Source organism: Pristiophorus japonicus, chromosome 11, assembly GCF_044704955.1.
Source record: "Pristiophorus japonicus isolate sPriJap1 chromosome 11, sPriJap1.hap1, whole genome shotgun sequence".
NCBI classification, from domain to species: Eukaryota; Metazoa; Chordata; class Chondrichthyes; family Pristiophoridae; genus Pristiophorus; species Pristiophorus japonicus.
Window position 1 is genome coordinate 157,159,954 of NC_091987.1, and position 22,960 is coordinate 157,182,913.

General features: G+C 49.0%; 1 long non-coding RNA gene and 1 other non-coding gene across 2 annotated transcripts in view; both read right to left on the reverse strand.

The window, feature by feature from the left end:
• Positions 1–6,846: 6,846 nt before the first annotated feature.
• Positions 6,847–7,028, reverse strand: LOC139276600 (U2 spliceosomal RNA). Its single transcript, XR_011595954.1, has one exon. It is a non-coding gene; the product is annotated as a U2 spliceosomal RNA (small nuclear RNA).
• A 1,826-nt stretch (positions 7,029–8,854) lies between these two features.
• LOC139275877 (uncharacterized) overlaps positions 8,855–22,960 on the reverse strand; it is a 155,061-nt gene continuing 140,955 nt past the window's right edge. The window contains exon 3 of the long non-coding RNA XR_011595780.1: positions 8,855–9,317. This is a non-coding gene — a long non-coding RNA (uncharacterized lncRNA). The remainder of the gene's footprint in view (positions 9,318–22,960) is intronic.

The window sequence follows — 22,960 nt, forward strand, 5'->3', positions numbered from 1 at the left end:
TTGTTTAACTGCGATTCAGTACAATAAACAGGGTACATTGTGGTACATTTACACAAATTACATTTCATGTGTTACAATACAGTGCCCGGAATGGGTGACGGTACATTTACATTTTGTCTTTTCAAACATGCATTTCATAACACACCTTGCATTGTACATGGCACGATATTGTTGTTTACAGATTTGGTGCTCTATGTACACAAAGTGTAAATTACAAATACAGCCCGAGGGAGTTTGGTGCTGATTTCTGCCCCCAGGTTTTCCGTGGCGGAAGGGCTTTAGACTGTGGCCCTTCCCCACCGTGCCTTTGCGGCGACTGCACCAATTTTCAGTGCGTCCCTCAGCACGTATTCCTGGATCTTGGATTGCGCCAGTCTGCAACATGTGGACGTGGTCATCTCCTTGTTCTGGAAGACCAGCAAGTTTCGGCAAGACCAAAGAGCGTCTTTAACCGAGTTGATGGCCCTCCAGCAGCAGGTGATGTTTGTCTCGGTGTGTGTCCCTGTGAACAGCCCGTAGAGCACAGAGTCCTGTGTTACGGAACTGCTTGGGATGAACCTCGACAGCAACCACTGCATCTCTTTCCAGACCTGCGTTGCAAAGGCGCAATCCTGAAGGAGATGGGTGACAGTCTCGTCCGCCCCGCAGCCGGCCCGGGGGCACCGTGCCGTGCTGCTGAGGCGTCGGCTGTGCATGAACACTCTGATGGGTAGGGCCCTCCTCACCGCCAACCAAGCTACTTTTTGGTGCTTGTGTGTAAGCTTTGGTGATGAGACGTTCTGCCAAACAAGTTCGACAGTCCGCTCAGGGAACCACCCGACAGGGTCCACCGTCTCCTTCTTTCGGAGGGCGTCCAGGACCTTACGTGCTGACCACTGTTTGATGGCCTTGTGGTCAAAGGGGTTTCTTTTGAAGAACTTTTCCACGAAGGACAGGTGGACAGGCATGGTCCAACTGGTGGGGGCGTTTCGCGGCAGCGTGGCCAGACCCATCCTTCTCAACAATGGGGACAGGTAGAACCTCAGCACGTAGTGACACTTGGTGTTTGCGTACTGGGGGGCTGTGCATAACTTGATGCAGCCGCACACAAAGGTGGCCATCAGGATGAGGGCCACGTTCGGAACGTCCTTTCCTCCACTGTCCAGAGATTTGTACATCGTGTCTTTGCGGACACGGTCCATTTTGGGTCTCCAGACAAAGTGGAAGACGGCTCGGGTGACTGCCGCGGTGCAGGAGCGTGAGATGGGCCAGACCTGCGCCACGTACAACAACACCGAGAGCACCTCACTCCTGATGACCAGGTTCTTGCCTGTGATGGAAAGGGAGCGCTGCTCCCAAAATGCCAGTTTCTGTCTGACCTTGGCAATGCGCTCGTCCCAGTTTTTGGCGCACGCCCCGTCCGCTCCGAACCATATTCCCAGCACCTTCAGGAAATCTGGCTTGACGGTGAAGGGAATGGAGGCTCGGTCGGTCCAGTGACCAAAGAGCATGGCCTTGCTTTTGGTGCGGTTGACCTTTGCTCCCGAGGCCAGTTCAAACTGGTCGGTCCGAGCAAAAGACGGCGACGTCGTCCATGTACAGGGAGGTTTTGACCTGGGCGCCTCCGCTGCCTGGGATCGTCACCCCTCTGATGCCCGCATCCTTCCTGATGGACTTGGCAAAGGGCTCGATACAACACACAAACAAGACAGACGAGAGAGGACAGCCTTGCCTGACTCGAGATCTGATTGGAAAGCTTTGAGTTTCCCACCCGTTGATTAGAACTGCACTACTGATGTTTGTGTAGAGCAGTTTGACCAAATTTCGGATGCCCTCCCCGAACCCCATTTTGGAGAGCACGTCCATCACGTACGTGTGCGATATCCTGTCAAAGGCTTTCTCTTGGTCTAAGCTGATTAAACAGGTGTTCACCCTCCTGTCCCGCACGTAGGCGATCGTATCTCTGAGTAGCGCGAGGCTATCAGAGATCTTCCTGCCGGGGACAGCGCAGGTCTGGTCCGGGTGAATCACCAGCTCAAGAGCAGACTTGACCCTGTTGGCGATGACCTTTGACAGGATCTTGTAGTCCACATTGAGCGGCGACGTGCCATGGAAATTGATTTTTTTTTAATTCGTAGCCAATCTTTCCAAATCACAAACGCCAGAGGTCACCTTGCACATATCAAGGATCACTCTGCGCCAATGCACTTAGCCAAAAGGCCTAGAGCCACTGCACCGTTCTTGGACGTACTGCAATACCAGGTTCGTGCCATGGAGGTGGATGGGTCAGGTCCCCCCACACACCGTGGAGGTGGAGGTGGATTTTTTTTTTTTTTTTTTTTAAATTCGTAGCCAATCGTTCCAATTCTTTGTCAAATCACAAACGCCAGAGGTCACCTTGCACATGCCAAGGATCACTCTGCGCCAATGCTCTTAGCCAAAAGGCCTAGAGCCACTGCACCGTTCCTGGAAGTACTGCAATACCAGGTTCGTGCCATGGAGGTGGATGGGTCAGGTCCCCCACACACCTCCGTGGAGGTGGATGGGTCAACCCTCCCGTGGAGGTGGAGGTGGAGGTGGAGGTGGATTTATTTATTTTTTTTTAAAATTCGTAGCCAATCGTTCCAATTCTTTGTCAAATCACAAACGCCAGAGGTCACCTTGCACATGCCAAGGATCACTCTGCGCCAATGCTCTTAGCCAAAAGGCCTAGAGCCACTGCACCGTTCCTGGAAGTACTGCAATACCAGGTTCGTGCCATGGAGGTGGATGGGTCAGGTCCCCCACACACCTCCGTGGAGGTGGATGGGTCAAACCTCCCCACCCACCTCCCTGGGTTGGGTTGGGTTGGGTTGGGTTGGGTTGGGTTGGGTTGGGTTGGGTTGGGTTGGGTTGGGTTGGGTTGGGTTGGGTTGGGTTGGGTTGGGTTGGGTTGGGTCAAGTCAAGTCAAGCCACCCCACCCACCTTCTATTTCCAAAAAGCAGAGGAGAATCACCTTCCTGATCCAGGGAGAACCACGTTGGGGTCATGGTTACTCCCCTATCAGGTCAGTTCCGCATGATCTTTGCCAAAAGGCCGTGCTCAGCTCCTCGAGCATTGTTGCCGAGAGCATGCAGAAATCAAGTGCAGACAGTGGAAGGAGCATGCGGCAAACCAGGCTCCCTGCCCACCCTTTCCCTCAATGTCTATCTGTCCGACCTGTGACAGACCGTGGTTCTCGTATTGGACTGTACAGCCACCTTTGAACTCATGCTAAGAGTGGAAGCAAGTCTTCCGAGATTCCGAGGGACTGCCGATGACGATGATGATGACATACGGTTCATCCACCAAAGATCTCACTTTGGGAGTGGAAGCAAGTCTTCCTCGATTCCGAGGTACTGCCAATAATGATGATGATAATGCAAATGTAACTTTGTACAGCGATGCCAATAATACAAATGGAAATGATCTCATTGACAAATGCAAGTATGTAAATTAACGAACCGTGTTGAGTCGGGCGATTGTGGTCGGAGCCAATGTATGATGACAGCAAATGAAGAAATGATGTGCGATGCTGGGTTCTACATGTTCGCGGACAAAACATGGCAACCTCCTGTCGGAAGCACCCGGTCCAACGGGCTACCTGATCATTTAGCCTGCACCTCCAGGACCAATGTGATGCTCCAGGGATTGTGGCCACACACAGAGGGAGCATACCAACTGCAGGGCCAGTGTTCAGCGGATGACAAATGCATCACCACTGGTACCCTGCCCCAGATCGCCTCTGGCCACCCGGGCCAATACCAGGAAGAAGTAGCCAGCACCCTCCAGCCCTCCCGACGGCAGCTGGGATGACCAAGCTCCCACTACCGCTAAAGGGCACCAGGGAGACACTCAAATGAGGACAGGGAGGTCACACACTCCTGTGGCTCTACCCACCACTCGGCAATGGCAAAGGGCCTGCGACTCGTCAGGTAAGCGATCAGAGCCCACCCAACTGGTGGGGAGCGGGCGCAGCGCTGCCATCAGAAAATCTGGACACAGTCCGGTTACTCTGGAACTAGTGTCCTCACACACCTTCACCTTTACAACCCAACGGCAATACTTTTGATACCACGCATGTACCTTACCTGCAATATGTACTTGTTCCACTACTGCAAAACCCAAACAGTGATGTAATTAATCATATGTTTTTTTTTTGTTCTTTCCTTTTGTACATGTATGCACATGCAGGTTTTGAGCCACGCACTTGGTCTATGTATGGGCGGGGAGGGAAATAGATGTATGTAGCGATGGGCTAAGACTGTGTCCCCTGGTTCTGGACTTCCCCAACATCGGGAACAATCTACCCGTATCTAACCTGTCCCAACCCGTCAGAATCTTGTATGTTCCTATGAGATCCCCTCTCACCCTTCTAAACTCCAATGTATAAAGTCCCAGTTGATCCAGTCTCTCCTCATAGGGCAGTCCAGCCATCCCTGGAATCAGTCTGGTGAATGTTCGCTGCACTCCCTCAATAGCAAGTACGTCCTTTCTCACATTAGGAGACCAAAATTGAACACAATGTTCCAGATGAGGCCTCAGCAAGGCCCTGTACAACTGCAGTAAGATACTCCCAGCTCCTATACTCAAATCCCCTAGCGATGAAGGCCAACATTCCATTTGCCTTCTTTGCCGCCTGCTGCACCTGCATGCCAACTTTCAATGACAGATGAACCATGACACCAGGTCTCGTTGCACCATCCTTTTCCTAATCTGCCACCATTCTGTCTTCGCGTTTTTCCCCCAAAGTGGATAAACTCACATTTATCCATATTATACTGCATCTGCCATGCATTTGCCTACTCACCTAACTTGTCCAATTTATCCTGCAGCCTCTTAGCATCCTCTTTACAGCTCACACTGCCACCCAGCTTAGTGTCATCTGCAAACCTGGAGATATTACACTCAATTCTTTCATCCAAATCATCGATGTATATTGGAAAGAGCTGGGCTCCGAGCACTGAGCCCTGCGGCACCCCACTCGTCACTGTTTGCCATTCTGAAAATGATCCGTTTATCCAGACTCTCTGCTTCCTGTCTGCCAACAAGTTCTCTATCCACATCAGTAGATTACCCCCAATGCCATGTGCTTTGATTTTGCACACCAATCTCTTGTGCGGGACCTTGTCAAAAGCCTTTTGAAAGTCCAAATACACCACATCCACTGGTTCTCCCTTGTCCACACTAATAGTTACATCCTCAAAATGTTCCATGCGCACTTGGACCGATCCTGTCACTGCTTTCCAAATGCGCTGCTATTTCATCGTAAATGGTTGATTCCAACATTTTCCCCACCACCAATGTCAGTCTATTGATTACTTGCTTTCTCTCTCCCTCCCTTTTTATATCGCAGTGTGGGCTGGCCCGTGCTGCTCCTGTGACGCTGGCCCCGAACACTCGCTTCATGTGGGCCCCGATCACGTCCCTCCACAGTCTCTCGCCGCTCCTTCGCCCCGACGTCATTGCTCCTGCTGTGTCTGCCCACGTGCCAATCACCGACCTGATCGAAATTAAGTGTGCTAAAATAGCTACATGTGCATTTGAAGAGATTTATGGGTTCCAGTTGATTTAATGCTCAAACTGCACAATTTCTACAAAGTACCAGTGAACAAAGCTAAAGAATGCTGAACTATGTGGGTAACCCAAGTCAACAGATGTCATGCTCAAATAGCGTCATGTTCTGCTCAGACCACACCTTCCGTATTGTGTCCAATTCTGGTCCCCGAGATACAAGGGAGACATTTAAGCCACTGAAATGTGATTTATTGTTGTTACTTTGAACCGGCAGTCTGAAAGATTCTCCCCGCACCCTCGCCCCACCCCCCATTGGATTGTCTCTGTATCACAGCACAATTACACATCTCTCCCTCGCCTGCTGTTGGATTCTCTCTGTAAAACATCACAGTTGCACACCTCTCCCTCACCCCCTGTTGGATTCTCTCTGTATCACATCACAGTTCCACACCTCTTCCTCGTCTCCTGTTGGATTCTCTCTCCTTCATCATCAGAGGCAGTCCCTCGGAATCGAGGAAAACTTGCTTCCACTCCCAGAGTTCTCGGATGGATTCTTAACGTCTCAAGTATAAACATTCACAATGTCCTTTTCACAAACGGCTGCTGCTTTGACATTTTAATAGACTGGTTACTTTTAAAGGTGGTGCAGGTGATGCATGACCTTGGAAGTGAAATCCTTCTGTGCCTGTCTGTACGACATCAATGGCTAAGATCATGCATAACTGACCTGACAGGGGAGTAGCCACCATGACCTCCGGGTGGTTCTCCCTGGATCAGGAAGGTATATGCTTGCTTTTTTGGAAACAGGAGGTGGGTGGGGTGGCTTGACCCATCCACCTCCACAGAGGTGTGTGGGGGACCTGACCCATCCACCTCCATGGCACGAACCTGGTATTGCAGTACTTCCAGGAACGGTGCAGTGGCTCTAGGTCTTTTGGCTAAGAGCATTGGTGCAGAATGATCCTTGGCATGTGCAAGGTGACCTCTGGTGTTTGTGATTTGACAAAGAATTGGAACGATTGGCCACGAATAAAATATTTTAAAAAAAGGGACTGGAAACCCTTTGTCATCTCGTTCAGAGTTAGCGGGTGGTCCAGACTCTCCTGTTTGCTGTCGTCTAAGACCTCTGAGATAGACGACATGCAAGACAGGGAGGCCGTGCCCCCTGTGGGCTTGATTTTTTTTTTAAATTCGTAGCCAATCATTCCAATTCTTTGTCAAATTACAAATGCCAGAGGTCACCTTGCACACGCATATACCTTCCTGATCCAGGGAGAACCACCCGGAGGTCATGGTGGCTACTGCCCTGTCAGGTCAGTTACGCATGATCTTAGCCAAAACGCATTCCTGGAAGTACTGCAATACCAGGTTTGTGCCATGGAGGTGAATGGGTCAAGCCCCCCCCCGCCCGCTCACCTATTTCCAAAAAGCATAGGAGAACCACCTTCTGGTCATGGTTACTTCCCTGTCAGGTCAATTACGCATGATCTTAGCCAAAAGGCCGAGAACCAACGAGTAAAACTCCCAGAAGCAAAGGTTACCTGTCAAGTTGTATTCGGGTCTGTGGGACTGAAAGGGCCCAGACCTCCTTGAAGTTTACGGTGGCATGCTTCTGGCCAGCAGGATGTGAGAATAAATGAGGAAAGGCATCATCACCCTCATCTACAAGCAGAAGGGGGATAGGGAGGAAATCAAAAACTGGTGGCACATTTCGCTGCTCAATATGGATCACAAGATCCTGTCAAAAGTCATCGCAAACAGGGTCAAGTCTGTTCTGGAGCTGGTGATCCACCCGGGCCAGACCTGCGCTGTCCCTGGCAGGAAGATCTCTGATAGCCTCGCGCTACCAGGGGCAGGCTTGGTGAGGCCACACCTGGAGTATTGTGTACAGTTTTGGTCTCCTAACTTGAGGAAGGACATTCTTGCTATTGAGGGAGTGCAGCGAACGTTCACCAGACTGATTCCCGGGATGGCGAGACTGACCTATCAAGAAAGACTGGATCAACTGGGCTTGTATTCACTGGAGTTCAGAAGAATGAGAGGGGCCCTCAGAGAAACGTTTAAAATTCTGATGGGTTCAGACAGGTTCGATGCAGGAAGAATGTTCCCAATGTTGGGGAAGTCCAGAACCAGGGGTCACCGTCTAAGGATAAGGGGTAAGCCATTTAGGACCGAGAAGAGGAGAAACTTCTTCACCCAGAGAGTGGTGAACCTGTGGAATTCTCTACCACAGAAAGTAGTTGAGACCATTTCACTAAATATATTCAAAAAGGAGTTAGATGAAGTCATTACTACTAGGGATATGGTGAGAAAGCAGGAATGGGGTTCTGAAGTTGCATGCTCAGCCATGAACTCATTGAATGGCGGTGCAGGCTAGAGGGGCCGAATGGCCTACTCCTGCACCTATTTTCTATGTTTCTACTCAGCGATACGATCGCCTACGTGTGGGACGGGGGTTGGACACCTGTTTAATCAGACAGGACTAGGAGAAGGCCTTTGACAGGATATCACACACGTACCTAATAGACGTGCTCTCCAAGATGGGGTTTGGGGAGGTTATCGGCAATTCGATCCAACTGCTCTAGACAGACAACAGTAGCACAGTTCTAATCAACGGGTGGAAACTGAAAGCTTTCCGATCTGGTCTGGAATCAGGCAAGGCTGTCCCCTCTCCTCTGTCTTGTTTGGGTGCTGTATCGAACCCTTTGCCGAGTTCATCAGGAAGGATGCGAGCATTAGAGGGGTGACGAGCCCTGGCAGCGGAGGCGCTCATGTCAAGATCTCGCTGTACATGTACGAAGTCACTGTCTTTTGCTCGGATCCGCAGTCGGTCCGCAAGTTGCTCACAATTTGCGACCAGTTTGAAGGTCAATCACAGCAAAAGCGAAGCCATGTTCTTTGGCAACTGGGCCAACCGATCCTTTATTTCCTTCACCGTTAAGCCAGATTACCTGAAGGTGTTGGGAATATGGTTCGCAGTGGACGAGGCGTGCGCCAAAACCTGGGAAGATTGCACTGGCAAACTAAAACTAAAAGTGGGATGGTTGAAGGTGCGCTCCCTCTCCATCGCAGGAAAGAACCTGGTCATCAGGAGTGAGGTGCTCTCAGTGTTGTATGTGGCGCAGGTCTGGCCCATCTCACGCTCCTGTGCTGCGGCAGTCACCCGGACCATCTTCCACTTTGTCTGGAGGTCCAAAATGGACCGTGTCCGCAAAGACACGATGTGCAAATCTCTGGACAGTGGAGGAAAGGATGTTCCGAACGTGTCCTGGCCACCTTTGTGTGCGGCTGCATTTTTTTAAATTTCAAAATATACTTTATTCATAAAAAGAATCTCTACAGTACATTCAATGGCATTTCATTACATTTCGCTGCGGTCAGCAATCCCATACAATACATCTGGGTGCTGACGGCAGTTCCGTTCGTTACATTTCTCGTTTTTCTGTTCAACTGCGATTCAGTACAATAAACAGGGTACATTGTGGTACATTTACACAAATTACATTTCATGTGTTACAATACAGTGCCCGGAATGGGTGATGGTACATTTACATTTCTTCTTTTCAAACATGCATTTCATAACACATCTTGCATTGTACATGGCACGACATTGGTGTTTACAGCGGGAGTCGAGCAGTTCGAGCAGTCAGTCGAGGAGGCGGGAGCTCGGAGCAGCGCGAGTCCGGGGTCGGCGAGAGGCCTATAAAGGCCAGCGGGAGTCGGGCAGTTCGAGCAGTCAGTCGAGGAGGCAGGAGCTCGGAGCAGCGCGAGTCCAGGGTCGGCGAGAGGCGTACCGGTGCAGCTACAGGGAGAAGGCAAAGATACAAAGGTGACGTCACAGCCTAGGGGGTAAGTGATTGGCTGGTGATTGGTGAGTAGTTTTTCTTTTTCTTCTTATATTAGTCAGTAACTTTTAACATTGTTATTACCAGTTTAAGTGTATCTAAGGGTTAAGACATGGCAGGAGAGCTCGGTCGGGTGTTATGCTCCTCCTGTACCATGTGGGAACTCAGAGACACTTCCGGTGTCCCTGACGACTACGTGTGCGGGAAGTGTATCCGTCTCCAGCTCCTGACGGACCGCGTTGCGGAGTTGGAGCTGAGGGTGGATTCACTCTGGAGCATCCACGATGCTGAGAATGACGTGAGTATCACGTGTAGTGAGTTGGTCTTACCGCAGGTGAAGGGTCCACAGCCAGATAGGGAATGGAAGACCAGCAGGAAGAGTAGTGCAAGGAAGGTAGTGCAGGGGTCCCCTGTGGTCATCCCCCTGCAAAACAGATACACCGCTTTGGGTACTGTTGAGGGGAATGACTCATCAGGGGAGGGCAGCAGCAGCCAAGTTCATGGCACCGTGGCTGGCTCTGCTGCACAGGAGGGCAAGAAAAAGAGTGGGAAAGCTATAGTGATAGGGGATTCTATTGTGAGGGGAATAGATAGGCGTTTCTGCAGCCGCAACCGAGACTCCAGGATGGTATGTTGCCTCCCTGGTGCAAGGGTCAAGGATGTCTCAGAGCGGGTGCAGGACATTCTGAAATGGGAGGGAGAACAGCCAGTTGTCGTGGTGCACATTGGCACCAACGACATAGGTAAAAAAAGGGATGAGGTCCTACGAAACGAATTTAAGGAGCTAGGAGCTAAATTAAAAAGTAGGACCTCAAAAGTAGTAATCTCGGGATTGCTACCAGTGCCACGTGATAGTCAGAGTGGGAATCGCAGGATAGCGCAGATGAATACGTGGCTTGAGCAGTGGTGCAGCAGGGAGGGATTCAAATTCCTGGGGCATTGGGACCGGTTCTGGGGGAGGTGGGACCAGTACAAACCGGACGGTCTGCACCTGGGCAGGACCGGAACCAATGTCCTAGGGCGAGTGTTTGCTAGTGCTGTTGGGGAGGATTTAAACTAATATGGCAGGGGGATGGGAACCAATGCAGGGAGACAGAGGGAAACAAAAAGGAGACAAAAGCAAAAGACAGAAAGGAGATGAGGAAAAGTGGAGGGCAGAGAAACCCAAAGCAAAGAACAAAAAGGGCCACTGTACAGCAAAATTCTAAAAGGACAAAGGGTGTTAATAAAACAAGCCTGAAGGCTTTGTGTCTTAATGCAAGGAGTATCCGCAATAAGGTGGATGAATTAATTGTGCAAATAGATGTTAACAAATATGATGTGATTGGGATTACGGAGACGTGGCTCCAGGATGATCAGGGCTGGGAACTCAACATTCAGGGGTATTCAACATTCAGGAAGGATAGAATAAAAGGAAAAGGAGGTGGGGTAGCATTGCTGGTTAAAGAGGAGATTAATGCAATAGTTAGGAAAGACATTAGCTTGGATGATGTGGAATCTATATGGGTAGAGCTGCAGAACACCAAAGGGCAAAAAACGTTAGTAGGAGTTGTGTACAGACCTCCAAACAGTAATAGGGATGTTGGGGAGGGCATCAAACAGGAAATTAGGGGTGCATGCAATAAAGGTGTAGCTGTTATAATGGGTGACTTTAATATGCACATAGATTGGGCTAGCCAAACTGGAAGCAATACGGTGGAGGAGGATTTCCTGGAGTGCATAAGGGATGGTTTTCTAGACCAATATGTTGAGGAACCAACTAGGGGGGAGGCCATCTTAGACTGGGTGTTGTGTAATGAGAGAGGATTAATTAGCAATCTCGTTGTGCGAGGCCCCTTGGGGAAGAGTGACCATAATATGGTGGAATTCTGCATTAGGATGGAGAATGAAACAGTAATTTCAGAGACCATGGTCCAGAACTTAAAGAAGGGTAACTTTGAAGGTATGAGGCGTGAATTGGCTAGGATAGATTGGCGAATGATACTTAGGGGGTTGACTGTGGATGGGCAATGGCAGACATTTAGAGACCGCATGGATGAATTACAACAATTGTACATTCCTGTCTGGCGTAAAAATAAAAAAGGGAAGGTGGCTCAACCGTGGCTATCTAGGGAAATCAGGGATAGTATTAAAGCCAAGGAAGTGGCATACAAATTGGCCAGAAATAGCAGCGAACCTGGGGACTGGGAGAAATTTAGAACTCAGCAGAGGAGGACAAAGGGTTTGATTAGGGCAGGGAAAATGGAGTACGAGAAGAAGGTTGCAGGGAACATTAAGGCGGATTGCAAAAGTTTCTATAGGTATGTAAAGAGAAAAAGGTTGGTGAAGACAAACGTAAGTCCCCTGCAGTCAGAATCAGGGGAAGTCATAATGGGGAACAAAGAAATGGCAGACCAATTGAACAAGTACTTTGGTTCGGTATTCACTAAGGAGGATACAAACAACCTTCCGGATATAAAAGGGGTCAGAGGGTCTAGTAAGGAGGGGGAACTGAGGAAAATCTTTATTAGTCGGGAAATTGTGTTGGGGAAATTGATGGGATTGAAGGCCGATAAATCCCCAGGGCCTGATGGACTGCATCCTAGAGTACTAAAGGAGGTGGCCTTGGAAATAGCGGATGCATTGACAGTCATTTTCCAACATTCCATTGACTCTGGATCAGTTCCTATGGAGTGGAGGGTAGCCAATGTAACCCCACTTTTTAAAAAAGGAGGGAGAGAGAAAACAGGGAATTATAGACCGGTCAGCCTGACCTCAGTAGTGGGTAAAATGATGGAATCAATTATTAAGGATGTCATAGCAGTGCATTTGTGAAAGGGAAATCATGCTTGACAAATCTTCTGGAATTTTTTGAGGATGTTTCCAGTAAAGTGGACAAAGGAGAACCAGTTGATGTGGTATATTTGGACTTTCAGAAGGCTTTCGACAAGGTCCCACACAAGAGATTAATGTGCAAAGTTAAAGCACATGGGATTGGGGGTAGTGTGCTGACGTGGATTGAGAACTGGTTGTCAGACAGGAAGCAAAGAGTAGGAGTAAACGGGTACTTTTCAGAATGGCAGGCAGTGACTAGTGGAGTGCCGCAAGGTTCTGTGCTGGGGCCCCAGCTGTTTACATTGTACATTAATGATTTAGACGAGGGGATTAAATGCAGTATCTCCAAATTTGCGGATGATACTAAGTTGGGTGGCAGTGTGAGCTGCGAGGAGGATGCTATTAGGCTGCAGAGTGACTTGGATAGGTTAGGTGAGTGGGCAAATGCATGGCAGATGAAGTATAATGTGGATAAATGTGAGGTTATCCACTTTGGTGGTAAAAACAGAGAGACAGACTATTATCTGAATGGTGACAGATTAGGAAAAGGGAAGGTGCAACGAGACCTGGGTGTCATGGTACATCAGTCATTGAAGGTTAGCATGCAGGTACAGCAGGCGGTTAAGAAAGCAAATGGCATGTTGGCCTTCATAGCGAGGGGATTTGAATACAGGGGCAGGGAGGTGTTGCTACAGTTGTACAGGGCCTTGGTGAGGCCACACCTGGAGTATTGTGTACAGTTTTGGTCTCCTAACTTGAGGAAGGACATTCTTGCTATTGAGGGAGTGCAGCGAAGGTTCACCAGACTGATTCCCGGGATGGCGGGACTGACCTATCAAGAAAGATTGGATCAACTGGGCTTGTATTCACTGGAGTTCAGAAGAATGAGAGGGGACCTCATAGAAACGTTTAAAATTCTGATGGGTTTAGACAGGTTAGATGCAGAAAGAATGTTCCCAATGTTGGGGAAGTCCAGAACCAGGGGTCACAGTCTGAGGATAAGGGGTAAGCCATTTAGGACCGAGATGAGGAGAAACTTCTTCACCCAGAGAGTGGTGAACCTGTGGAATTCTCTACCACAGAAAGTAGTTGAGGCCAATTCACTAAATATATTCAAAAGGGAGTTAGATGAAGTCCTTTCTACTCGGGGGATCAAGGGTTATGGCGAGAAAGCAGGAAGAGGGTACTGAAGTTTCATGTTCAGCCATGAACTCATTGAATGGCGGTGCAGGCTAGAAGGGCTGAATGGCCTGCTCCTGCACCTATTTTCTATGTTTCTATGGTACTCTATGTACACAAAGTGTAAATCACAAATACAGCCCGAGGGAGCTTGGTGCAGCTACATTTGGGGACATCACAGGCATCAAAACACTCAAAGTGCAATGGGCTAGATTCTTCCTGGAAATACCAGCTTATTTATCACGGTTACTCATCTACCAGGTAAGTATGGCTTATTTTCGCACATACTGCCACCTGACCTCATCCGCTGCCTCTTAAAGTCTCAAGTACTCAACTATAAAAATTACAATGTCCCTTTTCACAAAGTACTGCTGCTTTGACTTGTCCATTCTGCTAAAATATTGCAATGTACAATGAAATATCATTTGTGCAAACACTGCAGGAACACAGACGATCCCGTCCTTATTTGCATATTGCCCTTATAAGTAAATCAAAGTCCTTTCAGACATGCCTTCAGGCCAGGGAAAGTTTTCCGCAATTAAATTGCGATGTACATTTATTGCATGTGAAGTAAATTTTTGTCAAATCTTCATATGAAAAATAATTCAGAATCTGACGTGTTTGAAACAGCAATGTTCAAGTTTTGCACAGGGAAATAGCAAGAGGGAGTTGTGAGCTTGTGGGCGGGAGTGTTCGTCCCAACAACAACAATAATAAGAATAACTTTTATTTCTAAAGCGCCTTTAACGCAGTGAAACGTCCCAACTCTTTTAGAGATAAAATAAAACATTCAAATCAAATACCCCCCAGATGGCCACTCCAAACATTTTCCAATGCGCTTTTTTTGTTTTTTTTTGTTTTTTCTGTATTTTTGTAGTTTTTTGTTTGGTTTTTTTTTGGGCATTAAAATCGTGAATTTTTCAAGTGCCCCCTATAAAAGGGGAAGGGGACACTAAAACCGGCAATTAAAACAAATTAAACTGTAAAATAAATAAAATCAAATTAAAATTTGGTTGCCGGTGTTTATAATGCACTCCAGTCCCTCTGGTGCCCACCTCTCGCTGAAGGCCGCGAGCGTACCGGTGGACACCACATGCTCCATCTCCAAGGACACGCTGGCGCAGATCGACACGCGGAAGAGAGGCAGGCAGTCAGGCTGAACGACTCCCTCGACCGCCTGCTGCCTGGACCAGCTGATGGCACCCTTGGCCATGCCCAGGAGCAGCCCTACGAGGAGACTCTCGGACCTACCCGCTCCCCTCCGTACAGAGTGTCCAAAGATCAGGAGTGTGGGACTGAAGTGCAACCAGAATTTCAGGAGCAGCCCCTTTAAATATTGGAACAGGGGCTGCAACCTTGTACATTTGATAAAAACGTGGAACATGGACTCTTCTAGACCGCAGAAATTGCAGGCGTCCTGGGAGGCCGAGAACCGGTTTAAAAATTTGTTGCACGGCACTGCTACGTGCACCACCCTCCAGGCCAAGTCCCCGATAAATAATGGCAGGACTCCCGCGTAGAGTGCTCTCCATTGGGGACCCCCGCCTCCTCCGGACGGCAAGATGGTACACCATGGCGTGTCCGTAAAATTTCCTGCAGCGAATTAATTGACCGCAGCAGGACTCAAACCTGCAACTTTCTGATAATATCGTAGACAAAACCAAAGTCAGACGCCTTGTCCATTAGGCTACGCGTCCGCCGTGAAACGTCGTTTAACTGGGGCTCTAATTTTTTGCATAACCGCTATTAGTGAGCGAGCTTTCAGCTGCCTTGGCCCTAAACACTGGAATTCATCCCAAAAACCTCTGCTCTTTTAAGATGCTCCTTGAAACCTTCCTCCTTGATCAAACTTTATGTCACCTGTCCTCATATCTCCTTATGTGGCTCGGTGTCAAATTTTGTTTGATAACAATCCTTTGAAGTGCCTTCGAATGTTTTACTACGTTAAAGACGCTATATACATTACACATTGATAAGTAAATAAGGATAAACTTTTTCCAGTGTACGATGTTCATTAACCAGGGGACAGAGATTGAAGAAAATTTGCCAAAGAACGAGAGGCAACACGAGGATGTCCGCACGCCACCCGCTGACCTGAAGCGACTTAAGATAAAACAACATTATGCAGCAAATTGTTGTGAGCTATGCGAAACGGTGGTGGAAGCAAATTGAATAGTAATGTTGAAAAGTTAATTTGGATAATACTTGAAGGAAAAATACTCATTAGTAAACAGTGAAAAGAGTTGACCACATACTCTGGCCCAGCATGTAACCATTCATATTAAAAACTCGAACCCAGGAATTTCTGTCACTTACTTTGTATTCTTTTTTATGAATTGCAAAGTCTGCATGGCAGCCCTACAGTGTCCTGGTCAATATTTACTCCTCAATCAACATGACAAGAACAGATTATCTGGTCATTATCACATTGCTGTTTGTGGGAGTTTGCTGTGTGCAAATTGGCCGCCGTGTTTCCCACATTACAACAGTGACTTCACTCCAAAAGTACTTTATTGGCTATAAAGCGCGTTGAGACATCTGGTGACCATGAACATCGCTATATAAATGCCAGTATTTCTTTCTTACAATGTACCAAGAGTAGAAGACACTTTTCTCCACTAGGTTAAAATGTATGTTCCGACAAGCAACTGTGACTTTAACTGCAAAATGTCCTGACACATCAGCTCGAGCTATGCAATTTCATAGCATCATAGAAAAATTACGACACAGGTGGCCATTCGGCTGATCGGGTATGCGCCGATCGAAAAAGTGCTTCTCCGCCTAATCCCACCTCACAGTTGCTAAGCTCCCCGTTGGAGTGGAGCTAAACTACAGAACCAGTGGGAAACAGTTCAATCGTCGCCATCTCCAGGCCAGGTCCAAGACTACCCTAAACCTCTGTCATCGAGCTACAGTACGTGGACGACGCTTGCATCTGTGCAAACACAGAGGCTGAACTCCAGGACAGAGTCGACGTATTTATCGAGGCATATGAAAGCATGGGCCTTGTGCTTAACATTAGTAAGACAAAGGTCCTCCAACAGCCTGTCCTCACAGCACAGCACTGCACGCCCAAAGATCAAGATCCATGGCGTAGCCCTGGACAACGTGGCTGAACAGTCCAATGCGAGAGTGACAGATCCTGTTACAGGTGGGACAGACTTTCGGCCAAGGGAAGGAGTGGGTTGGGCTGGTATGCCGCGCGCTCCTTCACTCTCTGCGCTAGACCATTCACGGTCTTTGCCTTGAGACTCGAAGAGCTCAACACCCTCCCGGATGCATTTTCTCCACTTCGGGCAGTGTTTGGGCTGGGTCTCCCAGATGTCGGTGGTGATGCCGTGCTTTACCACGGAGGCTTTGAGGGTGTCCTTGTAAAGTTTCTGCTGTCCACCTTAGGCCCATTTACCATGAAGGAGCTCCGCATAAAGCATTTGCTTCCGGAGTCTCGTATCTGGCATGCGAACAATGTGGTCTGCCCAGCGAAGCTGATCGAGTACTTCAATGCTGGGGATGTTAGCCTGGACGGATGTTGGTGCGCCTGTCCTCCCAAGGGATTTGCAGGTTTCATGGTGACATCGTTGGTGATATATCTCCAGCGACTTGAGCTGCATTCATTCCATCGTCCATGCCTCAGATCCATACAGGAGGGCGGGTATTACTACAGCCCTGCAGACCATGAGCTTAGTGTCAGATTTGAGGGACTGGTCTTCAAACACTCTTTACCTCAAATGGACGAAGACTGCACTGGCGCACTGGAGGCGTTGTTGAATCTCCGCATCAATGTCTGCTTTTGCTGGTAAGAGGCTCCCGAGATATGGGAAATGGTTCGCGTTGTCGCGTGCCACACCGTGATTCTTGATGATTGGAGAGCAGTACTGTGCTTCGGGGACAGGCTGGTGGAGGACCTTTGTGTTATGGATGTTAAGCGTAAGGCCCATGTTTTCATATGCCTCAGTGAATACATTGACTATATCCTGGAGTCCAGCCTAAGAATGTGCGCAAACGCAGACATCATCCATGCACTGCAGCTCAACGACATTTGTCAATTACATCTTTGAAATGTGTATTACCGTCATCACTGTACAACGACTGGAACTGTCCCTTTAATTGTGCAAGGTTGCAGGACTTCATTAAGAAGGCCTTGCAATCTTCACCCCAATCCGATTTGCTGCTCGGTATCACGTGTTGCTCCCTCATGCTGCCCCTCTTGATCTGGCCACCGTCATCTTTACTTCAGGCGCTTCACCTCGCAGTGCAGCGCCATCTTCTTTCTCTCCACTAGGTAGGCTGCGGTGATCCTCTTCTCCTCAGGTTCTGCCACGGATGCAGTGAAATTAGCTTCTGCGCCAATTTTCTTCCTCCAGATTCCTACCAGTGGAGCCTGGAAGCTGAGGTCGTGTCGCTTGGGCTGGATCATCTCGCCGTTGGGTTGAGTGGTCTGTGTCGTCTCCACGCAGTCGAGTTGAGCGGCTGGGTTCTCAGATGCTGTGCTGGGTCCAAATTCGGGGCCGCGTAGGATGTCGATCGCCGGGGCATGAAGGTTTTCCCAGCTCCTACGGATTTGTTCCATCCATCTTCTTCCTAGCAGCATTGGACCATCACCATTAATGATCCACAAAAGTAAGTTGTCCATCGCACCGTCATGGGGTACCTGGACATCCACGCTGCCAATGACTGGGATGGTGTCGTTTGTGTAGGTGAGCAGCTTCACTTGGATCGGGATCATTTTAGGTCGTTCGATTGGATTGTCCCAGAGTTTCTCAAAGGCTGCCTGATTCATCAGCGATTGGCTCACCCCTGTGTTCACCTTTTTTTTCAAATATACTTTATTCATACAAACTTTTCACGATAAATGAAAAAATAGCTCAGTCCCTTGCGCTCAGCAATTCCATACAATTCGTTTGGATGCTGACAGCAAGCAGTTCCATACAATACACCAGCTTGCATTTCATTTCAAAATACAGTTTGGTACAATCCGTAAATCACGTCACATGTAGGACTGTGCAAATAAGGGAGATAATGCAAATAATGGAGCAGTTGAGAACAGCTTTACATTACATTCCAGGATACATTTCAATACCGGTCCCGAATCAAATTACATGTAGCACTATGCAGATGAAAGCAGTACACGGAACGGATTAGAATACATTTGTATTCTTTACAATTTACTAAACAGTGCAGAGACTTTCATTACAGATGGCACAACACAGGAGTTTTACAATACATAGTGCTCTATGAATACAAGCAGATTAACAAATACAGACCGATCCTTTATTCCCTTCACCGTTAATCCAGATTACCTGAAGGTGTTTCATCGTGGACGGGGCGTGCGCCAAAAACTGGGAAGAGCATATCGCCAAAGTGAAGCAAAAACTGGGATGGTGGAAGCTGCGCTTCCTCTTCATGGCAGGAAAGAACCTGTTCACCAGGAGTGAGGTGCTGTGTGGGTTGCTGCACGTAGCACAGGTCTGGCCCATCTCTCGATCCTGTGCCGCAGCAGTCACCCGGGCCATCTTCCACTTTGTCTGGAGGTCCAAAATGGACCGTGTCCGCAGAGACACAATGTACATATCTCTGGACAGTGGAGGAAAGGATATTCTGAACGTGGCCCTCATCCTGATGGCCACTTTTGTGTACGGCTGCATCAAGCTGCGCACAGACACCCGGTACGCAAACACCAAGTGTCACTACGTGCTGAGGTTCTACCTGTCCCGGGTGTTGCGAAGGATGGGCCTGGCCATACTGGCGCGAAACGGCCCCACCAGCTGGACCATATCTGTCCACCTGTCCTTCGTGGAAAAGTTTTTCACAAAGAACCCGTTTGACCACAAAGCCATAAAACAGTGGTCAGCACATAAGGTCCTGGACGCCCTACGAAAGAAGGAGAGGGTGGAGCCTGTTGGCTGGTTCCCTGAGCAGACTGTCAAACTCGTTTGGCTGAATGTCTCATCGCCAGAGCTTTCACACAAGCACCAAGACGTAGCTTGGTTGGTGGTGAGGAGGGCCCTACCCGTCAGAGCATTCATGCACAGCCGGCGTCTCAGCAACATGGCACGGTGCCCCTGAGTCGGCTGCGGGGCGGACGAGACTGTCACCCACCTCCTTCAAGATTGTCCCTTTGCAAGGCAGGTCTGGAAAGAGATGCAGTGGTTGCTGTCGAAGTTCATCCCGAGCAGCTCCGTAACACAGGACTCTACGGGTTGTTCCCAGGGACACATACCGAGACAGACATCACCTGTTGCTGGAGGGCCATCAACTCGGTGAAAGACACACTTTGGTCTTGCCGAAAGTTGCTGGTCTTTCAGAGCAAGGAGATGTCCACGTCTGCGTGTTGCAGACTGGCGCAATCCAAGATCCAGGACTATGTGCTGAGGGACGCAGTAAAAATTCGTGAGGCTGGCGAAAAGGCACGGTGGGGAATAGCCACAGTTTAAAGCCTGTCCGCCACGGTAAACCCAGGGGATGGAATCAGTATAAAACTCCCCACGGGCTGCAATGGTAAACCTTTTGTATCATAGAGCACCACGACCTGCAAACACCTAAGTAGTGCCATGTATAATGCAAGTTCTGTTGCGTAATGCATGTTGGAAACAAATGTAACTGTATCCTCACTGTGCACCATATGGTGACACATATAATGTGACTTGATGAACGTACCACAATATATCCTGGATTATATGAATCTTACCTTGAAATGTAAGGTAAAGAAATGTATTGAACGGAACTGCGGTCAGCATCCAAATGTAATGTATGGAATTGCTGACTGCATCCAAATGCACTGAACTGCTTGCGAATGTATTGTGCAAATCTTTATATGAATAAAGTGTATTTTTAACGAAAAAAAACTTCAACCCGAGTGTTTGGCAGTCGGCTAGTAGGAGGCAGGAGATGAACGTGAAATTGTTGACTGCGGAACACGTTGAGGAACTCAAGAGGATTACAAAGGTTGGAGAACTGTAAAACACCTCTGCGATTTCCCGATGCACTGGTGAGAAACAATCAAGATGAACATCAAGAAGTTCTTCATCCTCACAGGTGTTCAGGAGGTGAGAGGGAGACAGAGGGAATTGTCCCAACTCCAGAAGAGTATACAAAACCTGCTCCTGCTGCATTCGATGAGGGTCGATGTCGCAGAGGAATTCGAAGAGGTGAAGGGCCAGCAAGCCTCAATCTTTACATCACAGGCCTCCAAAATCATCTTCCTCTCCAGAATCCGCTCCATCGAGCAGGATGAGATGTGTTCGCGTTTTGTCTTCCAAAAGGTACTCTTTGATCACAAGTATAAAGGAAGAATACGGTTCTGTGACGTCTTCGCAGCGTGACATGCTGAGGATCAGCAAATCCTTCTATACCAGGCTGTATGACGTCAAGCCCATAGATCGCGCGGCCTCCCAGTCTTATACGACAGCGAGCAAGAGAGTCTGGACCACCCGCTAACTCTGGACGAGCTGACAAAGGCCGTCCGGTCCTTCGAGATGAATAAAACTCCCAGAAGCGACGGCTTACCGGTCGAGTTGTACAAGGTTCTGTGGAACTGGATTGGCCCAGACCTGCAGTAAGTGTACAAGGGTATGCTTCTGGCCGGCAGCATGTCAGAATCGATGAGGAAAGTCATCATCACCCTCATCTACAAGCAGAAGGGGGAGAGGGAGGAAATCAAAAACTGGCGGCCCATTTCCCTGCTAATTTGGACGACAAGATCCTGTCAAAGGTCATCGCCAACAGGGTCAAGTCTGCTCTTAAGCTGGTGATTCACCCGGAACGGACCTGTGCTGTGCCCGGCAGGAAGATCTCTGATAGCCTAGCACTACTCAGGGATACGATCGCCTACTTGCGGGACAGGAGGGTGGACACCTGCTTAATCAGATTCGACCAGGAGAAGGCCTTTGACAGGATATCGCATATGTACCTGACGGATGTGCTCTCCAAAATGGGGTTTGGGGAGCGTATCCACAATTCGATCCAACTGCTCCACACAGACATCAGTAGCGCAGTTCTAATCAACGGATGGGAAATTGAATGCTTTCCAATCAGATCTGGAGTAAGGCAAGGCTGTCCTCTCTCCTCTGTCTTGTTTGTGTGCCGTGTCGAGCCCTTTGCCGAGTCCATCAGGAAGGATGCGGGCATCCCTGGCAGTGGAGGCGATCAGGTCAAGATCTCCCTGCACAGGGATGACGTCGCCAACTTTTGCTCGGATCAGCAGTCGGTCTGCAGATTGCTCACAATCTGCGACCAGTTTGAACTGGCCTCAGGAGCGAAGGTCAAACGCAGCAAAAACGAGTCCATGCTCTTTGGCAACTGGGCCGACCGATCCTTTATTCGCTTCACCGTTAAGCCAGATTACCTGAAGGTGTTGGTAATATTGTTCGGAGCGGAAGGGGCATACGGCAAAAACTGGGAAGAGCGTATTGCCAAAGTGAAACAAAAACTGGAATGGTGGAAGCTGTGCTCCCGCTCCATTGCAGGAAAGAACCTGGTCATCAGGAGTGAGGTGCTCTTGGTGTTTTCGCACTTGGCGCACGTCTGGCCCATTTCACACTCCTGTGTCGTGGTAGTCACCCGGGCCCTCTTCCACTTTGTCTGGAGGTCCAAAATGAACCGTGTCCGTGGAGACACGATGTACAAATATCTGGTCAGTGGAGGAAAGGATGTTCCGAACATGGCCCTCAACCTGATGGACACCTTTGTGTGCGGTTGCATCAAGCTGTGCACATACCCACTGTACGCAAACACCAAGTGTTGCTACGTGCTGAGGTTTTACCTGTCACCGGTGTTGAGAAGGAATGGTCTGGCCACGCTGCTGTGAAACGCCCCCACTAGTTCGACCATGCCTGTCCACCTGTCCTTCGTGGAAAAGGTTTTCAGAAAAAAACACTTTGACCACAGGCCATAAAGCAGCGGTTGGCACGTAAGGTCCTGGACGCCCTATGAAAGAAGGAGAGGGTGGACCCTGTCGGGTGGTTCCATGAGCAGACTGTCGAACTCGTTTGACATAACGTCTCATCGCCAGAGCTTTCACACAAACACCAAGACGTAGCTTAGTTGGCCGTGAGGAGGGCCCTACCCGTCACATCCTTCATGCACAGCCTGGGTTTCAGAGACACAGCACTCTTCCCTGGAGTTGGCTGTGGTGCGGACGAGACTGTCTTCCATCTCCTTCCTGATTTCCCCTTTGCAAAGCAGGTCTGAAAGGAGATCAGTGGTTGCTGTTGAGGTTCATACCAAGCAGCTCCATTACACAGGATTCCGTGCTCTACGGGTTGTTCCCAGGGACACACGCTGAGAGATACCATCTGCTGCTGGAGGGCCATCAACTCGGTGAAAGGCGCACTTTGGTCTTGCCGAAACTTTCTAGTCTTCCAGAGCAAGGAGATGTCCACGTCTGCGTGTTGCAGACTAGCGCAATCCAAGATCCAGGTGTACGTGCTGAGGGACGCACTAAAAATTAGTGCAGTCGCCGCAAAGGCATGGCGGTGAAGAGCCACAATTTAAAACCCTTCCGCCACAGTAAGCCCAGGGGCTAGCATCAGTATAATACTCCCCTCGAGCTGTACTTGTAAACTTTTTGTATACATAGAGCACCATGATCTGAAAACACCTATGTTGT